Consider the following 18946-nt stretch of genomic DNA (forward strand, 5'->3'; position numbering starts at 1 on the left):
TGCACCTTTGTGTGATAGTTGCCATTAAAATCTCGGGTTGCTTTGGTTTAACATGTAGGTCATGTTCATTGATGGAATAATAGTAATAATAACAACAATAATAAATTATGCACCATCTTTTCAGTGCAGATTATCATTACTATGAATCTGAAATTTACTCTCTCTGTATGTTCTCAATAACCATTTAAAATTCACTACTTTCAAGAGTACTCCTCTGTACAAATTTGGCTGCTAGAACATTAATGTAAAGGAGACAGAAAAGAGGTATGAAGTAAGCTGAAAGACACATTAACAATTGAAAAGATTATCTATGAATATGTTGGTTGCTGTATTCACTGAACTTCATTGGTACTCAAATATGTATTTGATCCAAACTGCCATCTCACTTATTCAGGAAATAAGATTTTCTTTTACTTTTTTAATGAGTCACTAATATAAATCATGAGTTGTGAATATCAAGGAAATATAAAAATGACAATGCATTTATTTTATATCATGTGTGATTTCATGTTCTAACAACATTTACCTCTTCCCACTCCCAGATCACAATTGACTTCTGAGCATATGGAGAAGCAGATGTGTCAGAAGTATCCCAGGGTGTACTAAAAGAAAGGGAAAAAACAATTATGCAGTCCTGCATGGTTTAATAAGGTTGATGTGAACACAAATATCCACTAGCTTAATAGCTTTAACTAAAAGCTGAGCATCATAGTTCCTTTTGTCTCCTGTGCTGACTTGCCCTTTTGCATAGTTTTACTGAAGTTGCATTAAGTTTTGTATTTCAGCACATTCCCACTGCGTATTAAAAAAGTGGAGATGCACCATATGAAGATATCTGATATACAGCTAGAGCTGGGCAAAACTTTTTTGGACAAAATGTTTTTCCGGAATAACAGTGATTCAATGATGTCCATTTTTTGTTAGCTACTTAAGGGGGAAAAAAAAGAAAAGTCTTAAAATTTGTTCAAAGCATTTGGAAATCAACTTCAGTTTTATGAAAGAATGAACAAGGAAACAAGTAACCCCTTCCAAAACCCCAAACTTGTTCTCAGTCAAAAATTATTATTTTTCCTACTTTTCATTTGGCTGAACACTTCATTCCGGATTAATGCAAAATGAATTCTTGTAGATCTACCAGTGAGCCCCCCCAAATCAATTATTTGCCCAGCTCTGGATACAGAAGTCTGGTTAGGAGCATTTCTTTGGCAAAAACACCAGCTGTAATTCTTGTGTGTCAAACTCCTAGGTCATTTTCAGATAGATTAAGGGTATGCTTTCAAGTGACTGTTCTTCCAAATACTCTCTCTGTTTGTTTGTGCTTATCATGCATCAGTACTTCTGCTTTCACGTTGAAAATATACAAAGATAGAACTCATGGTCATGAATTGTGCAAGAATGATGCTAATACGAGGCCAAAAAGGAGTATCTGGCTTTGATCTACAGCAATGCAAATATGAAGGCCTTGGTGGCTTAAAGGGGATGCCAGAATCTTCCACTTCTATTTTACTGTTTCAAACCCTGGATCCAGCTCCTCATGACATAAATGGAGAAGGAAGAATTTTTAAATAAAATTTGTTGGGATTATCATAATACTAACAGTTGAAATAAAAATCACGGACAATTAAGTGCCTAAGGCAAGATATGTACTAACATCTGTGTTACATAAAATCCTTGTTCTCCTGTCAGATGGCAGCAGGAGATATGAGTGCTCTCCTCTGAAAATCAGGACAAATCCTTGGACAATGATACTGGCATGCCATGAGCCTATGCAAAGCCCTTTCAGTTTTTCAGGGCAGTGCAGAGTGTTCATGAACAGCAAAGGGGGAAATACCAGCTATCTATGCCAGCCACCAAGTCAGCATTTGTGAGAGGCAAATTACTTTGTGAAAGATGAGAAATTGTGACCATTTGTGAGAGGTGAGAAGGGTCTGGACAATTTCCAAAGTCACCTTTTCATGAAAGAGTGTTGTCAATAATGCTTTGAGCATTACTAACTTCGTGGTAGTACAGACTTGAATCTACTGCTCTTTGCCTAGCTGGAGAAGCTGGCAAAGCCTGCTGAGATACGAGGGGTGGAAGAAAAGAGAGAAGTTCAGATGGAGGTTCTATTCAGTGCAAATAGTGGCAAAAATCCAGTTCTGCTGATTTCAAGCCCAAATTATTTTCCCATTGTGATTATTTTCCCATTTCTCCAAGCTTCATATCTTTAGTGAAAAAAACTCAGAAGAACCAAACAACATTTTTACAGTTTTGGTTTCATAATTCCATATCTTTGGTGTGCGTGAAATAAAATGAGGAGGATAACAAGTCACATGTGAAACGCAAATAACCTGAGACTGAAGTGTCAGGTGCCATTTGAATGGTTTTCCTTGTGCTCCTCATTGTGGACAAAGTTCACGGCTATGTGATTTATCTCTGTGCCAGAAAAGTGCCAGCATAATGGAAGTAATTCAAAGACAGGCACAGGTAGTTATTAGAGCGGTAAAAGAGATGATGTGCAAGGTGAGCTGAGAACAACTGGATGCAGATATGTCCAACACATGACAGCTAAGTGCATCAGGAGACTGCAGGCCAGAGCAGCCTGTGCTTCGCAATGGGAAAGGGTGAAACTTGTGCTGGCCCCAGCCAGGCCAGCTCTGCTGCCAGGTGAGTCCGGTCTGTGAGCTTGGCTTGCTCTTGCACCATGTAAATAGCATCATTACCAGCAGTTTCTGCACATGGTGACCAGGAAAAGGATCCTCACTCTTTTGGCCCTCATGCACAGGCTTAAGCAGACAAGTAAGTACCCAACGCGAACCCTCATGTCCAGCCACCGAGACCCTACACAGCAATATATCATTAAAGTCCTTTTTCTGTTAAAGGACTTTGAGTACTGAATGATGATTCTTCTTTTCCCTCTCTTCATACCTTTTTTGTTTGCTTTCCTTTTTGTGATGCTAGATTTATTGCCTTGGGTGAGTTTTTCAAAGCACTCACAGCTGTCCTAATCCTGTTGCTGTTGAAGCCACTGGGAGTTTTGCCAATGCTTTTAATGAGAACAGAGTTAGACCAGTGCTGTCAGCTTTGAAGCCCCCGCTTTGTGTGTACTCATGTGAAGGTGGGGAACAGGGTGCAGATAAAATGAGAACCAGTCTAAACCTGGATCCAGCAAGGGAAAATAATGTAAACAAAACCCTTCCTGTGGTTCAAAGGAATCTCTTCAACCATTTCTTGCACCATTCCCAAAAAGCATTAAACTGATTTTGTAATCAGCAGTTGGTCTGTGGGGAGGCTCTACTCTGTAGGGTTATATCTTGGTTTAATGGTGATTTAATTTACCTTTTGAGGCTAGCTGGTTTTCACTTACAAAAACTGTGCAGAATCCACCTTTTTTCTTCAAATGCACCAGTGAAGAGTCTGCTAGTAATCCACATTTAGTCAAGAACTTTAAAACCAAAAGGGACCATCATGGTCATATAGTTACACCTTCAGCATAATAACAGTTTGTAGAGTCACAGTCAATAATTTCAATGTTCACCCACAACTTCTGTTTGAGTTATAATAACATATGGAATACCCAAGTGTGTGTGTTTTCAGTGCTATAAATAGGGAAATATACACATAATCTACCTGGGTTGGGTGTGCCACAAAGAGACAAAGCATTACCCAGACTGAAACAGGCAAATGATTGTGAAAGACAAACTAAAACAATACAGGGATTTTTTTGTTGTTATTTCTGAACTGCAGTAATATATTCTTGTTGCCCTTACATATAAAAAATGTACTGATTTTGATTGGCATTGCCTGTTAAGATTGCTAGATTGGACAAAGATTATACTCATCAATACAGAATGCTTTCATAAGTTCAATTTCTTCATCTGCATCCAAAAATAATGCTAAGAACAGCATTTCTCCAGAATAGATTACTACATTGCCCTGACTTAGGCATTGCCAAGAGACATGATAAACAGGCTTCAACTTGCTTGAAGTACTCTTGCCAGTGTTAGCATTTCATGCAAGAAAGCAATGACAGTTTTTACAGCTTATAGTATTTTTCATAAGCTATTGAAGGAAGTTGATTATAAGATATTATTGTTTTAAAAGTTTATTTTTTTTCAAATTCCAGTAAGGTTGTGGAGTAAGGCTGGAGTATCATTTGCACATATTTAGGCAAATCAAAGTTCATGCTCAGTTTCTTGTAATTATAGACAAGTATTCATGTTGTAGAAGCTATTAAACAGAAGTAAACAATCTCTACCTCAGAAAATCCCTGATAAGAAGAGAAGTATCACTCTGTGACTGGGTTGCATGTTCTTATACTTCTGCTCCTATATTCTTAGCTGAAGAAGTTCTGGTGGATATTGGGCTGTGTGGGTGGACCTTCAACTGACCCAGCTGGTATGTCTGTGCAACTAAACACAAGAGGCTCAAGGAACAATGTCAAGGTTTCTGGAAAGAGGGCCAGGGACTCTGTGAAATAATGTGAAGAATGTGCTATGCCAGAGTGGATTTTTATAGGCTGAAACTCAGGGTAATGGCTGCATGCCCCGGGGTGTAGAAAGGAGGTATGAAAGGACATCAGGGGATGTAAAGGCTGACAGGATTGCTTTGGAGGACTGTGTACTGTGGAGGGAGTGAACTCTGGTGCAGCACCTACACTCGTATTTGGGGGGAATGGTCCCTGAAGATACCTGTTCCTAGAACCAAGAGTAGCTTCATCTTGGACAAGGCCAGTCAGAGTGGCTCAAATAGAGCAAAGGAGAGAGTTAGTAATCAATCAGTCTCAGCAACCAGGAATCCAACAGTCCTGTTTGCTTCCTGGATTCTGTTTATTTAGCAGTGTAAATGTAGGCAATGTGGCTATTCTTACAAGTTTTGGGAAGAACATTTTATCAGCAGTTATATTGTGCTCTAGCACTGTACAGAAATATTTAGTGTTATGCAAAATTAGCAAAAAAATTGTTTCTAAAAGTGGTTCTTAGAATTACTCTTGTAATGCTTGATTGCTTTATTGTCAAGATCACTCTCAGCAGTAACTTGCAGGTATCTTCTTTAGCGTCATTCAAGAGCCTGGAAGGGTGTCTCTTTGGAATGTGTTTCCTAGTCTATTTTAAACCATGTTTTCACTTCTGCTTTAACTGTAATACTTGACTGTGTTTCTTTAAAAGTTTTTTATATACTCTTACTGTAAGGGCTTTGAATGTGCCTCTGAAAACCACTAAACAACAAAGTTGTTGTTGCCATTGCTGCTTGATCTTTCTGGGAGACCAGTCCCACACAAACCTCCTTCTCTCTCCAGAATACTGCATATTGTAAATACAATAACAACTTTCAGTTTAGTCAGAGGAGAAAAATGCAGTGGCTTTCTCTTCTTTCAGATTGTGAATTAATTTTTTGTTTCGTGAATAACAGTTTCAATAGCTACACAGCCATTTACATTAATGAAAAGACCTCAGATATAACAAAAAGCACGAGTGATGTAGTGAGATGCCATTTCAAATTTACATTCTGGAACTGAACAGAGAATTACATTTAGATGTGTTCCCAGATTTTAATTCCTTTTTACACTTTTAGAGCTTTTCATGTGCTGTAATCACAGGTATTTAGTTGAGAAATAACATTAAAAGGTTATTCTCATCATACAGCAGGAAGATGTATGCTTTCTGTCCATGTCAGTGAACTCTCATGCTTCATGCTGTGACAGCTCTAGCCCTATTCATGTGACTGAAGAGAAACTAAGGGAAAGGCAAACTAAAAGAAGAGGAAAGAACAATATTATTCATGTTATATCAGCTCTCCAAATCTTAATGGAAAATTATCCCCCCATTCCATAAGAGTTTTTGAGATTTTGCAGCTTTTTTTCCCATGCTGAAGTGGGAGAAAGAATGGAAGGGTAGGAAAATATCACAAACTGATACACTGAGGAAAAATAATTTGGACAGGATGACCTGTATCATTTTATTTAGGCATGTTAGAAATCTTTCATCTTGATTGTGGCCTTTTAAATGTGATTATTTATTATAATAATGAGTTAAAAGTGTTAGGGAAAAATGAAAATGAAGGGGTAAATTGAAATTTGTGGGGGTTTGAAATGTTTGAGAATGGTGTTAATAACTTCCAATATATTTCAAAATTCAGGATAGTTCTTAAATCAGAAGACTTGCTGAAATAGCTCCTTTCTCCCTGGCAGCTTCATTTTGACTAGTTGACATAGAAAATGTTAGAAAGTTTTTAACCAGCTCTACCAATATCTTCTTCCTGTCCTCTTTTCTGCCACTTGCCACCTCTGTCATTCTGGCTACAGAAAAGGTGATTATTTTCAAAACTGTTCTAAGCCTTTTGGCTGTGCTGCTCCTCTGGGCATCGCTCTGCCTGCCCTGTTGCTGCACCTGCAACCCGTCCTGACAGCCAGGGAGAGGAAACACTGGCATGCAGCTGTGATCCGGATGGGCACAACATGGTAACAAGTCCAGCAGGCACACACAGAGGGATGGGCAAGGAGAGAGCCCTAGGGAGCATTCCTGTTTCCCTGTCGCCTGTTTTGACACTGCCGCCAAGCTACAGATAGGGAAACGGGAAACACAGGAGGAGGCTCAAGTGGAATTGGAGAGGGGGTGGCAAGTAGTCTGGGGCAGTGAACTAAAATACAGAAAAATGGATCAGAGGTTTGAAACAGTTTGCAGAAGACAGTCAAGTATTAATCCGAATCTGGAAACAGAAAAGGGCAGGCAATTCCAATTGTATCTCATGTCCCAGTCTAATTTTACTGCACATTTCTGCTCAGCTAACTGTTGCTGCCTGTTCTAATGGACGTTTAAAAGTTAACAATGTTTTAGCATGAAAGATGGATAACAGAGCTATTGGTGCTGTTATTTCATTTTTTTTAGCTCAAACTCAACTGGACAATTAAGCATGTTTTCCATATGTTAAGGTTATCTGTACAAGCCAGAAAGGGCTGCAAACCTCAGACCAGAACTGCCCCATGAACTTCATTTGAGTAATGCAAGTGAAAATATCTTGCTCTTACACCGAAGCAAAAGCTGGGGTTCTGATGAGGGCAGAAGAAGATCTGTTTGGATTCTGTGTTTATGGAGGCAGTGGGTGCCTGGCTATGAGGAAGGAAAGAAGGAAGGAAGGAAGGAAGGAAGGAAGGAAGGAAGAAAGGAAGGAAGGAAGGAAGGAAGGAAGGAAGGAAGGAAGGAAGGAAGGAAGGAAGGAAGGAAGACAAAGGAAACTACAGAGTTACATAGTTTGTGTAACGTGGTATTACTTTAGGCTGTATATTAGGGCATCCTGATGTCCTTCCATTCTCCAGTCAGGTGGAGAACTATCTTATGAATTACACTGTTGTCAGGAAAGGTCCCAACCCACAACATTTCATATAAATATAGATTGGATACATTTCATAGATAGGATATTCAAATAATTCAGATTTTCAAAGAATCTCCTTCCAGCACATCCAGTTGGATTCTGAAGATTTGGGCTTCTGTTAAAAGGATGGGGTACCAAGCCCATCACCCAGCGTGTGCCTGGGGACAAGCACTGCAGGGCAGTTGGACAGCTTTGCCATGGGGCTTCCATGGAATTTCAGGACCTAGAGTCTCTGACTTAGAGTTAAAAAATGTAGAAATCGAGGGCTTCTAGTATCAGCAGCTGTAGGGTAGCCCAAATGTTTGGACTGCACACATGTCCAGCACTTCTAAAGTCTGGATTGGATCCATCCTGTACACTACTCCATTTATCTCTGTTGGAAGAGTTCTTTAGTCTTTCAGATTAAAATGGATTAAAATGGGTTTTCAAATGAGAAAGGAAAAAGAGTCAGATCACCTGAACTAAAACACACTTTTTGCATCCCCCAAAATGGCTTTTAGTGGTAGCTCTTTCAGTATTATTCCTTCTTGAATGAGGGACAGCCTTCCCTTATGTAGGAAAGTCTCTATGCATGTTGCCTCTTTCACTCTTTTTTGGATAGATTTCTAAACCTGTTAGCTCTGTCAGCTACTGTGCTTCTGCTTTTAGTTATTTTCTGAAGGCTGATTATTAAATATCCTATCATCCCTGATCAAATCCCCATAACATAAAGATTTTGGTGTCATCTGATTCTTCCCCATGTTTTGGTTTACAGTCAGAATGAAGCAGAAAAGGTGTATTTGCTATTACAGAGGATACGCAAAGAAGTGCTCTACTTACTGGGAAGTAGAATGAAGATCTTGTAAAGCAAATGGAATAGAGGTGTAAATCAGTACCTCTCAGTACAGTCAGGCAATGTGTAAGTATGGTTGCTAACCAAGCCCAAAGGAAAGAGTTTTCCTTTCTCACAAGAAAATGCTTATCCCCAAACAGGGTGAAGAATGAAATCTTGAGAGGAAAGGAAAAAAAGAATTGAAAGTTTCAGAGTAAAAGGAAATGCCAAACCAGACTGGGAAATTTTTTGTTTGATAAATTGGAATTTGCCACAAGAAACAGATTTCACTGAAAAAAAATCTGAATCAGCTCTTGTCTTCACGTTTGGTCTTCATAGCAGGACATGCTGGATTTGACCTCCTCAGTGCTGAAGCCCAGACTTCTACTATCGCATGCACAATAGTGATCACCAGTTTAAGGATTACTTAGGTGATTTGCTCCACTGTTTTGGATGAAAGGACCCCTTAATTTAACAGCTGTGAAGCCATGGCTACACTTGTGGTTCTGCCAGTGTAATCTGCTGTTTTATATATATATAACTCTTCCTCCCTGCTTTAGAAAATGATTGTTTTACTTCATAGTTTGTGTTTTATGATATAAAGCAAACTAGGTTCTTCTATTGTCTTGTGGCCTCTCCTAATCTCCTCTCTCCCTCCATTCCTCTGTCATTAATGTCTGAACGAAACTTTCTCAAATATGACACCCAAGTTTGCATTTAATCATATAAAAGAGGTTTCATGCGTTCTTGGTACTCTGACTGTAACTGTTGGAATTTCTGTTGGAAGTACTTCTAATACACGCTAGTATCATGTTTGCCCTTCTTTCTGACTGCATCGCTTTGGCAGTTTATAGCTATTCTTTACTCAACTTCATACTGAGCTGTTACTCCTCACAAGTCATTTCCAACTGATCTTTTTGTTATGATCCACTATAGGGTCAAATTCTTCATAATCCAAGTACTAAGAATTTCCATTAGGAAAAAAAATGATTTTTCTCCCAAAAATGTGGAGTCATTTCATTGCAGTGCTCACGATAGCATGAGGTGCTAAGAAGTTTTAGCTTGGACTGACTTACAGTGCTCTGAAAAGTACTCTGTAGCTTTCCCATGCACAGAAAATGCTGAACAGTTGTGCCAGTAAAAAGTCTATTGTATATCACATCATTAGTATTAGTATTACTAATTGCAAATCGTTCATTTGGATCTTTTTACATCTGAGTCAGCATGAAAAATACAAAGGATATTCTGAAAAACATCCAGTTTAAACTAACAATGAATTTAAGGAATTTCAGAAGACTCTTATAGCTCTCTAAATGTAAAAACTTAAAGTAAATTCACAAAACCATTTTTTGCCCTTACCATTGATTCTTCATCCTATCCTAGTCTTTCTGATAATTGACATGAGACTTGATAATAACTGCATAGAATTGCTTTGGGTATAAGTTTTGCAAAATTCTTAAATGTAATGCAGAGAAAATGTGGTGTATTACTTCTTCCACACCAAGGAACAACCTCTACAATTGTATTTTTAATACCATAGCACTGAGAAGTCACTTTGGAAAGGAGAATGACTGCATTATTGGCCTGGTTTTCAGAATTGCCCTTTAATCTTACTTTAAACTAAAAATCCCATGCCAAAGAAAATGTCAGTACCCAGCATTATGCATATAAGAACACTGCAAACATAGATGTATTTTGTAAACAGAAATTGAAATTTGTGTATTGAAACTCTTTGCATTTGTCTCGGAAATGAAAGTTGCTCTTATTTTAAAGTACATCTGATATCTTCTGTTGTGGGTATATGTATCCCTATATATTTGCTTACCAAAACCCATCTGTAATCATCAGCTTCTGTCTCTCCACCAAATATAAAATAAAGATAATGAATCTTAAGCAGTAAAATGCTAACAGTTCTAGACACATGCTTATGTGCAAGTTACATGGGCATCTGAATCTTAGTACTGGATGACATTTTTTCAGTGATAAAACTATAGAGTTGGAATGTCTTTAGAATTTCTTGCCATGGAACAGCATGGTGTGTTTGCCAGCCTCAAGTGTTCAAAAAAAAAAAAAAGAAAAAGAAAAAGATCTAGTTCACAAAAAGCTGAAGATGTTGGTTTAAAAACAATGATATTTTAAATAAAAATACATGTTGCAGCCTGTTTATTTACTTAAAGGTGTTTGAACCTGCAGTGTTCCTCTTTCATGTTTTGCTCAATGGCTAATTTGTGGAGTGTTATTTATTTAGGTATGTATTTTTTTAGTGAAAGATGAGATTCTGATGTAGTTGTTAGCTCCTTAAGAGAGGTGTTAAACTGTGAGAGCGGTCAAGATGGTGTGTAATTATCATTGACTTGAGAATATTTTAACCAATTTTGAGGGAGTTCTATCATTTAGAGTAGATTTTTGAAAGTACAGTAACAACTGTCCCTGAAACTTGTGGTGCCCGAGTTAGAAAGACATGTATGCAAATATACCCACTAAGTAGCACACTGACATTACTGTGAATGCAAGGCTACTAGAAATTATGCACTTAGTGGCTCAATATAATGCTGGGCTTTTTCTCTTAAAACAGTAAGGTTATAGTGCATATGGACAATTGACTTGGCATTAGAATAGATGACCTCAGCTACAAACACAGAGGTATTACTTATGGAGATTAGAAAGCATGCCCTTTAAGAAAGCAGTCTCTGAAATAAGCTGAGTAGTCCAACACAATCCAAAGTTCTGAGTCTTGCTAACAGAAAAGCTAATCAACAGTACTGTTACAACAGCAGCGAAGGAATGCAAAAGAAAAATGTTGGAGTTTGTCACATGGAGATGGATCCTAAATGCTGGATGATAGGTTTCCAAGAGGCTCACATGCACCAGGATAAATCCTGGGAATCTCCAGGAAATTATTCTTGGTGGTAGAAGCTGCCAGAAAAGGCTCTTTCTATCCCTGACTGTCACAGTACAGAGCATGAGCCATGTTAGCCCACTGATTTCAAGCATGTATTTGAAGTATTAATTTGGTGTATGAAGCCTTAAATTGTTTATATCCCTGCTATATGAGAAGTTCCTCCCATTTCTTAGCTTAGTTGAATTCGTGTTGATTTATGTCTGCTCATCTGACAGCTTTGTTTAGTTTCATCCTCCTACCCCCTCTTACTGAAATTTGACAAAAAATTTGAAATGGAAAACAATTCTAAACCAAAACCCACTTTCTTTTAACTTCATTCTGACAACAGGGGATGGTTTGGCCAATTTGTGAATCAGGAGATTTCTTTAAAAAGAAGTTCTATCAATTTTGGTTTGAATGAATGGGTATTTTGACCAATATGGAATTGGGAATTTCCCAACTAGCTACTTCTGTGAGATTTGTGGTTTTATATCTAAAGCTACCGAACTGCAGTGTTAGTGTAAATGGAGGGAAACTGTAATAAGTGACCAATTACAACCAATTATGACAAATCAGTAATGGAGGGATTTTAGAACCAGACCCCTTGTAAGACAAGACTGACCAAGGAGAGAATGTGCTGTATTTTATTGTATTGGTCAGTGATATGATAAAATGCATGCAAATCTCTGAGCATGTTTTATCAATATAAGGCCATAAAGATGGAGTCATAGTTTAGCTTTTTTTTTCTACAGCAGCATGGTTTGATAATTCCAAGATGTATTTCAAGCGGTTCAGAGGCACATCAGGAAATGAGAACAACTGCCTTCCTGAATAATTATCATTCATTCTAGAAATGTTAGGCAAACTACAATCACTTAGATCTACTCTACTGCGTAAAACAGGACCATCTTAGATTTAAAACTTAATAATGTAGCAAGAGCTACTTAAAAATATCAGCAAAGTTAGTCTGCTCAAAGACAAGCTACTGCAAAGCACTAATAGTCCAGGATATTCAAATTATACTGGGTACTGGCACTTTGCCAATACAATAATTATGTCAGTTGCAACACAACCACACATATATTTTATGTGTTGTATATAGCCAATCAGACAGGTGGTTATATTAGTCTCACATGCAAAATACTTAAAAATAAAGAAGATTCACTGCCTGCATTTCTCTGAATCCTGCCTGAGGGACAGAACAAGGAGTGGTGCACAGGCAAGCCCTTTTCAGCTCTCACTCTCAAGCTCATTGACACTAATCAAGGAAGGGCACCAAGGAGGTAGATGATGAAAGCTGTTCCCAGGCTCTTTCAAGCCGATCTGGTTCAGAAACCACTTCAAAGGATGTGGTCAGGTGCCTACCTCTTGGTTTTACATTTGTGGAGCTGCATGTGCGAGGACTCTCTCTCTCCTCACCTTTTCTAAACACTCTCCTGGGCTGGCTGGTGCATGCTAGAACCTGGCTGCACAGCTTTTCACACGTGAATCCTTTACAAAAAAGACATAATTATACCTTTTTTTTTTTTCCTAGGTACCATCTTAAGAATATTCTAACCAGCATTACATATAGCATCCAAAATACAGAGCCAGCCAATCAGAGCAAATCATCTAAAACTTGTAGTACTAGTCTTTTAAAAGGGAATTCCCATCCATTACAACTAATGGATGGGAACCTCAACCTTCCGATAGCTCTGTGAGTTATATCTGGTTCTTCTCCATAAACTTCCAGTTGTCTGCAGACTTCTCCGTATTCACATCTATCTTCCACACTTGGAGTAAAAAGACAAGTATGAATCTGAATAAGTTAGCCTTCAAGACACGTGAGACAGGGTAAATTGTCTGCTGCGGCTTCACTCTGTCTGTGGGGTTGGTGTTTCGCACACTCTCTGGATTTTCGTAGTCTTGAAAGACCTGGAGGCTTGAGGGTTGCTACTATTTCAAATTCAGCTGGAGCCTGATATAGCTCTGCAGTTAAATGCTAAACATTCTTGTCAGTCTATGGGAAGGGTGGGCCTGAGAATATTGACAGAGATGAGAAAGGATAAACTGAGATTCATTTATAGACTTCTATTTTAATGAAAGGCCGTAAGGATTCTATATTTCACCTTGTTTACATTAGTTCATTTCTAGGACATGAAGAGCAAAAAGTAAGGCCTGAGAGCACAGCGTCATGCTCCACCTTCAGTTGCTGACAGTTTTGCCCGAGCAAGAACAGCATGGCATGGTGCACAGTAACAACAGATACTTCAGTGAGAGCTGGTCAGATTTCTGCATACATAGACGTTAACCAGTTTTATAGACACAGAATGTTTAATTGTCACTTTGCTGCATGGTAACAGCTGATACTGCTCAGCCCTTCCCTATTCTTTTTGGAAATTTCCCTCGAGTGCACGGTGTCTAATGCAATGGCCAAATACGGCTTAACTGTGTCTAACTCTGGTGTGGGTTGGTGACAATAATATTCAGGATATAAATATCCTAATTCTGGCTTAACCTTGGGCCACCAGACTGCATGACAAATATGCAGAGGACCAAATATGTGCTTGGAGGACTATAACTCATAGCTGCCACAGTTGACAGGCATTCCCGTTTAGAAGGCCCCTAAGGATTCACACATAGCTAACACACTGCCCCCTGAAATCTTGCTGGCAAGGACTTACTCAGTTTTAGGACCACTGATCTTTCTCAGGACAGTTGCACATCCGTCTTTTTTTCCTACCAGTACTTGCCCTATTTACTGCATAGTACTTAAAAGTGTCAGTATTAATAGCCCTGTAAAATTCATCTATGATTTGTAGCAAAACAAAGAAGCTTTGCACAGGATTAATGACTTCAAAACTGTTAATCAATCTCATTAATAATTATCTGGAAAGTAACCCTGATATCACTGGTTGATTCCAGAAGGAAAGAAAAATCATATTTTGCTTCTTAGTTAGGAAGCTAGATAGAACTATTGAAGAAATTACTCAACTCCATGAATATCTACGGTTTCATCTGAGAAGAAATATCAGAAGCACCCAGATACCTATGAGGGAGCCTAAAGTGTCAGAACAGGATTTAGAAAATGGATCACTTCTTTTACATTACCCATTTTAGGCCCACTAATAACTAACTCACTCTCAGTACATCTGCAGCTAACAAACTGTAGCAAGGAGGAATATCCTGGGAATGCTGGAGAGCAGGAACTGTTTTAGCTCTAGGAAAAGCAGCAGATGAGATGCACTGCATGAATATGGCCAACATATGCAAACCAACCACTACGAATCAGACTAAATATAATGGTGCTTGAGAAATGGCACACATACAGACTGTTCACAAGTACTTCTCTAATTCTGGAAACCCCTCAAGGACTTGCACAAAAAACACACACTGAATGATTAGTAGGGAAAACTCATCTGTCAATGCATTTATTTGCAAACATCATGCTTCATTGTCTCTGTCCTATAAATCTACACATTACTTCATCCCACTAATATCATTATAAGGTTGTATGGTATTGACCAAGGTTAAATAGCACTCACTTTATTTCAATCTATAAACTGAAGCCAATCAACATGCCTTGATATCACTACTCCAAATTCTCAATAGGACTGAATAATAGAGAAGAGGTAAATCAAAGCTAACTGCTTTAGCTCCAGCCAGTCTGTCTCCACTCAAAGCATCCATTCAGCTGGGAAGCACATCAAAATTTATAGTGTAGACATTTACTGTGAAAGGCTTTAACACTATGAGGAATCCTATACTCGTGCCTTGAAAGCCAATAATATGACACAGAGACTATATTTGCACTGTCCTACAGGAGTGCTCAGTGGCTGACTACTACAGCAAACAAAAGCATTTATTAGCCTGTGAATCTCATTTCACCTGTGTACACTGACACTGGATTTGTTTTCCTTGAAGCCGAAAACAACAAAAGATTAGAAAACAGCTCCATTTTTTTCTTGTACTTCCAACTGAGAGCCCAGAATCACAGAATACTGATATAATTCTCCATCAAAAAGCTGGGCAACACAGCCCTGTTACAGCGTTGTAACTAAGTGACACAGAACATAAAAATTCTTACACAAGGAATACAGAGCAAATCTATTTTCCTAAACAGTGAAACTGATTTTGTTTCAGGTTCATGAAAAGAACCAAGATTGCAAACATTTATATTGTTGACAACTTCATGCCTTAATTCTCAATATCGCCAATGATGATATGAAAGAGATGAGCATCTGAATTACCCTCTTACAGTGAAATGATAATCGTCTTGTTTGGACAAACTCTCAGAGCTTTTAAGAGAGACCCTTGAGTGGGTCAGAGACAGAAGTATATCCTTGCTTTCTCTTTTGACCATGAGTTTAATTTTATTGCATATTCCTCATGAGAAACATACATGGATAAAGCAATGCATCGGATATATATGTTCCACTGTCTTTCCCTTTATGTTTGGACAAGTGGAAATTGGATGAATTAGTCCCACACCATTTTTCTAGATTGGGGTCCAGTCAGATGTAGAAGGTAATTGCACAGCTGTTGGAGTAAGTGCCCTTTGCAACATCTGTATTTCTTACAATCTGTTTGGCAAAGCCTGAATGTTAATAAAAGAGATTACTCTTTCCCTCATGAATGTAAAGGACATGAGATAGGCTGACCTCAAAAGGATCTTGATTTCATTGTTGACCTATGATTTAATTTTACTTTGAAAAAGAAGGATTTCTTTTAGACCTACAACCTTCAGACCACCGTTATTACATTCTTTACAGCCAGAGAGGATGAAAAGCCACTGCAGCTGTGATCTACATTTTGTACAGCAGTAAAATGCATTGCTGCTTGCAGAACATCAATTGCTTAAGATTGCAACCCAGAAGCAAAGGATCTTTGTTAGCACTCTCTTATATCACTGAGTAATAATTGTATCAGACATGTCAAGTCAGAAGTCCAGCCTACTGGAAGGATGCTCAAACTATAGGGACTTTCCCAGATCCTCAGTGGACATACAAACAGAAAAACAACCTTGCATTAATGTAGCAGGAGCCTTCATGCATTCACGAGTAATCAGCTCACAGCATGTTATGACATGGAGTGTATGATTTCACCACAGAGAACTATGATAGTTCTCAAAGGTTTCTGCTATCCTAGCCAAAATAGGATAATGTGACTGATTATATGATGTATTTAGGGGAGGCGCTTCCAGCTGTATTTATGTTTACTTAGCATTTCACTTGTTTTGTTTCTTTATTTAAAGGTTCAGTATTTAGATCTCTAAGACTCTTCTGTGTTTTGTTGGGTTTTTTTAATAAGTAATTTGGTAATAATATTAACCCCTTTCCTCTTCCCATCTGGAAAAGTTCAGTGGTTCAACCTCCCCTTAGCCCAAACCTCTAGGTTTACTTAATCAAAGCTACGAAAGGAAGTTGTGCTTAAAACTTAAAAAATGTACTAGCTCATAATGGATAGGAGGTTTAAGTTTGATAAACCATTACAGCATCCTTTCAAAAGCAACTCCTCTTCCTGGCCTACATTTGCCCTGAATAACTCACCTTTTCCCCATTCTGGTGCCTTTGTCTTTTCTCGTGTTTGCTAATTGCTTGCCAGTGGCTATGCATTCACTTTTCAGGAAGAAGGTTTTTAATCTGACATGCTTAATGCATATTAAGAAAAAAACAAAGTGAAAAGTGGAAACAAAATACCATAAAGCAAGCTATGTGAAGTCGAGCAGGACCTGTATTGCTAACCCTGACAAGTTTATCTTCTGATACAACTCCATTTTGTTGCTAAAGCAAGTGAGCGGGGGACCATAGGCCATTCTGTTATAAAACTGCTAGAGCTGATGAAAGTAAGAATTTCTTTTCCATTAGGTATTGCAAAATTGGAAAAGAAAGATATTCCACGTTGTTCCAAAATGACTTCAGAAATTTCAAAGCTTTTTTGGAAAGGGGAAATTCCCACCACATTTTATTTTGAAATCATGGCAAGCATTTCATTTCAGATATTTCAAATCAAACTTCTACAAACAACAGAAGCAACCATAGCTCTTAGGTGCCACTTAGCCGCACTTAGCAAATCTGAAAACCCCTGCACTGATGATCTCTAGGGCAGCACACAGGATGGGAGCTTCCAGGGGTGCCAATCTATTAAAACTTAGGTCATGAACCTGAGGCTGCATTATAGGTGGGCCAAGCATACAGTTGAGCAAACTGGCAAACTTCTGATAGACATCTGTCTGGTAGGCAACTTTTGCAGCTCTCCTTGTAGGAAAAGTTCCTAGTCTGTCGCCAGATTCTCAGATCAGTATTTTCCTGTGAGCTGATTTCATGCTATTTATTTCACATTTTTTAATAGAAAAAGAAGATAAATTTGGAAATTTCTGTGCAGTTCTAGTAAAATTGGTTACATAAAATCAGACATTATTCCCTTTTCCTTTTATCTCACATTCCCTTGATTTTTGGGGGGGGTGAATTAATTTTCATTGTAGACAGCTTATTAGATCCTGCTACCTCTCACACACCTTAGCTCACAGCTCCTATTTGAACCTGAGTTCCGAGCTGGGTCCTTCATATCGCATCCGTTTGCTTGGTCTTTACCAACCAATGCTCTTTCCCTCACTAATCTTCCAAACTAATTCTGCCACTTCTTGAAAGTACTAACCTCCCTTCCTGTTGTGAAGAAGTTTTTATATTCTCGGAAAGGAACATTTACCTCACAGTAGTATGTTAGAGCAGCTAGTTTTATGTACATCTTGTTCAAGCAATGCTAAAAAATAGTCAGAGATACCTAATTAAGGAAGACATAGCTCTCAGCTGACTACTGTGCACTGCGCTATGTAGGACCATGCTCTGAACTGACTAGCATTACTAAAAAGGCTGAGGCCCTCTTGGAGTCCTGATAAACTATTTCTGGTTATCAACAAGTGGTCAATGACTGACAATGGTATGAGCTATCTTCCCACATCAATGTGGCTTTCCTAGTAATCCTCACCTTAGGTCAGCAATCTCACCACATTTGAGTCAAATTTCCCAACACGCCTCATACTGAATACATATGAAACACCAAACACAGATTGCTGTCAGATACAGAGTTTTTCATGTGGCACATATTTTGAGCTGAAAATGTTACTTATTCTTGTTGAAACTCCTTCCTACTCTGAAATATATTTAAGGCCAGATGTGCACACCTCCTATCATTTGTCATGGATGACCTCTGAAAGGCAGTAAGATTTGCTCAAACATGTGCTTCCTCAGAGGGCGCACCACATACACCACTTCTGTTTTCTGAAAATATTAACTGGAGATATTTTGACGACTATGTGTTATTCTACAGATTGTACTTTCACTCAAGAAATGTGTCAGCCTTCACGCTCTGTGAAGGAAGCTGGCTGGCCATATGTATTCATAACATGTACACATCAGAGCTCAAACACCTGCAACTCAGATACTTAAGGTTTTTGGATAATCCCTTAATGAATCTGATTCCATAGGGTAAAGCTGAGCTACATTTAGTCTAAACTCCATATGCTGTCTGACAATACTACTTCAAGAGAAACTCTTCTCACATGTCTTAGATCAACATCCGAGAAGCAGCTCCACAGGAATCCGTAAGATCAGAAGAAAAATTTGGTGTCACCTTGAGAGCTGTCAAGCACAAACGATGACCAAAGTATATACGGCTCTCTCTTAGCACATTATGTTTACCGTATGTGATATAGGAAGTACATTATAAAATTCCACAACAATGTCTAGTGCAGCACAAGGAACAGGGACCCTTCCCACCAATATATTATTACAGCTCATTAACTAATTTCTCAGCTGCGTTTGCAACCCTTGCATGTTCTTACTCTGTGAACAATCAAACTCTTGCCTTTAAGAGCACAGATATTAATTAAAAGTGAATCTACAGTTCATTTGCTGAAAGGATTT

General features: G+C 38.5%; 1 long non-coding RNA gene across 1 annotated transcript in view; it reads right to left on the reverse strand.

Annotated features, from left to right (window-relative positions):
* Nucleotides 1-546: 546 nt before the first annotated feature.
* The window catches only part of LOC142026804 (uncharacterized), a 49210-nt gene continuing 30810 nt past the window's right edge, over nt 547-18946 (reverse strand). The window contains exon 4 of the long non-coding RNA XR_012648915.1: nt 547-602. This is a non-coding gene — a long non-coding RNA (uncharacterized LOC142026804). The remainder of the gene's footprint in view (nt 603-18946) is intronic.

Source organism: Buteo buteo, chromosome Z, assembly GCF_964188355.1.
Source record: "Buteo buteo chromosome Z, bButBut1.hap1.1, whole genome shotgun sequence".
NCBI classification, from domain to species: Eukaryota; Metazoa; Chordata; class Aves; order Accipitriformes; family Accipitridae; genus Buteo; species Buteo buteo.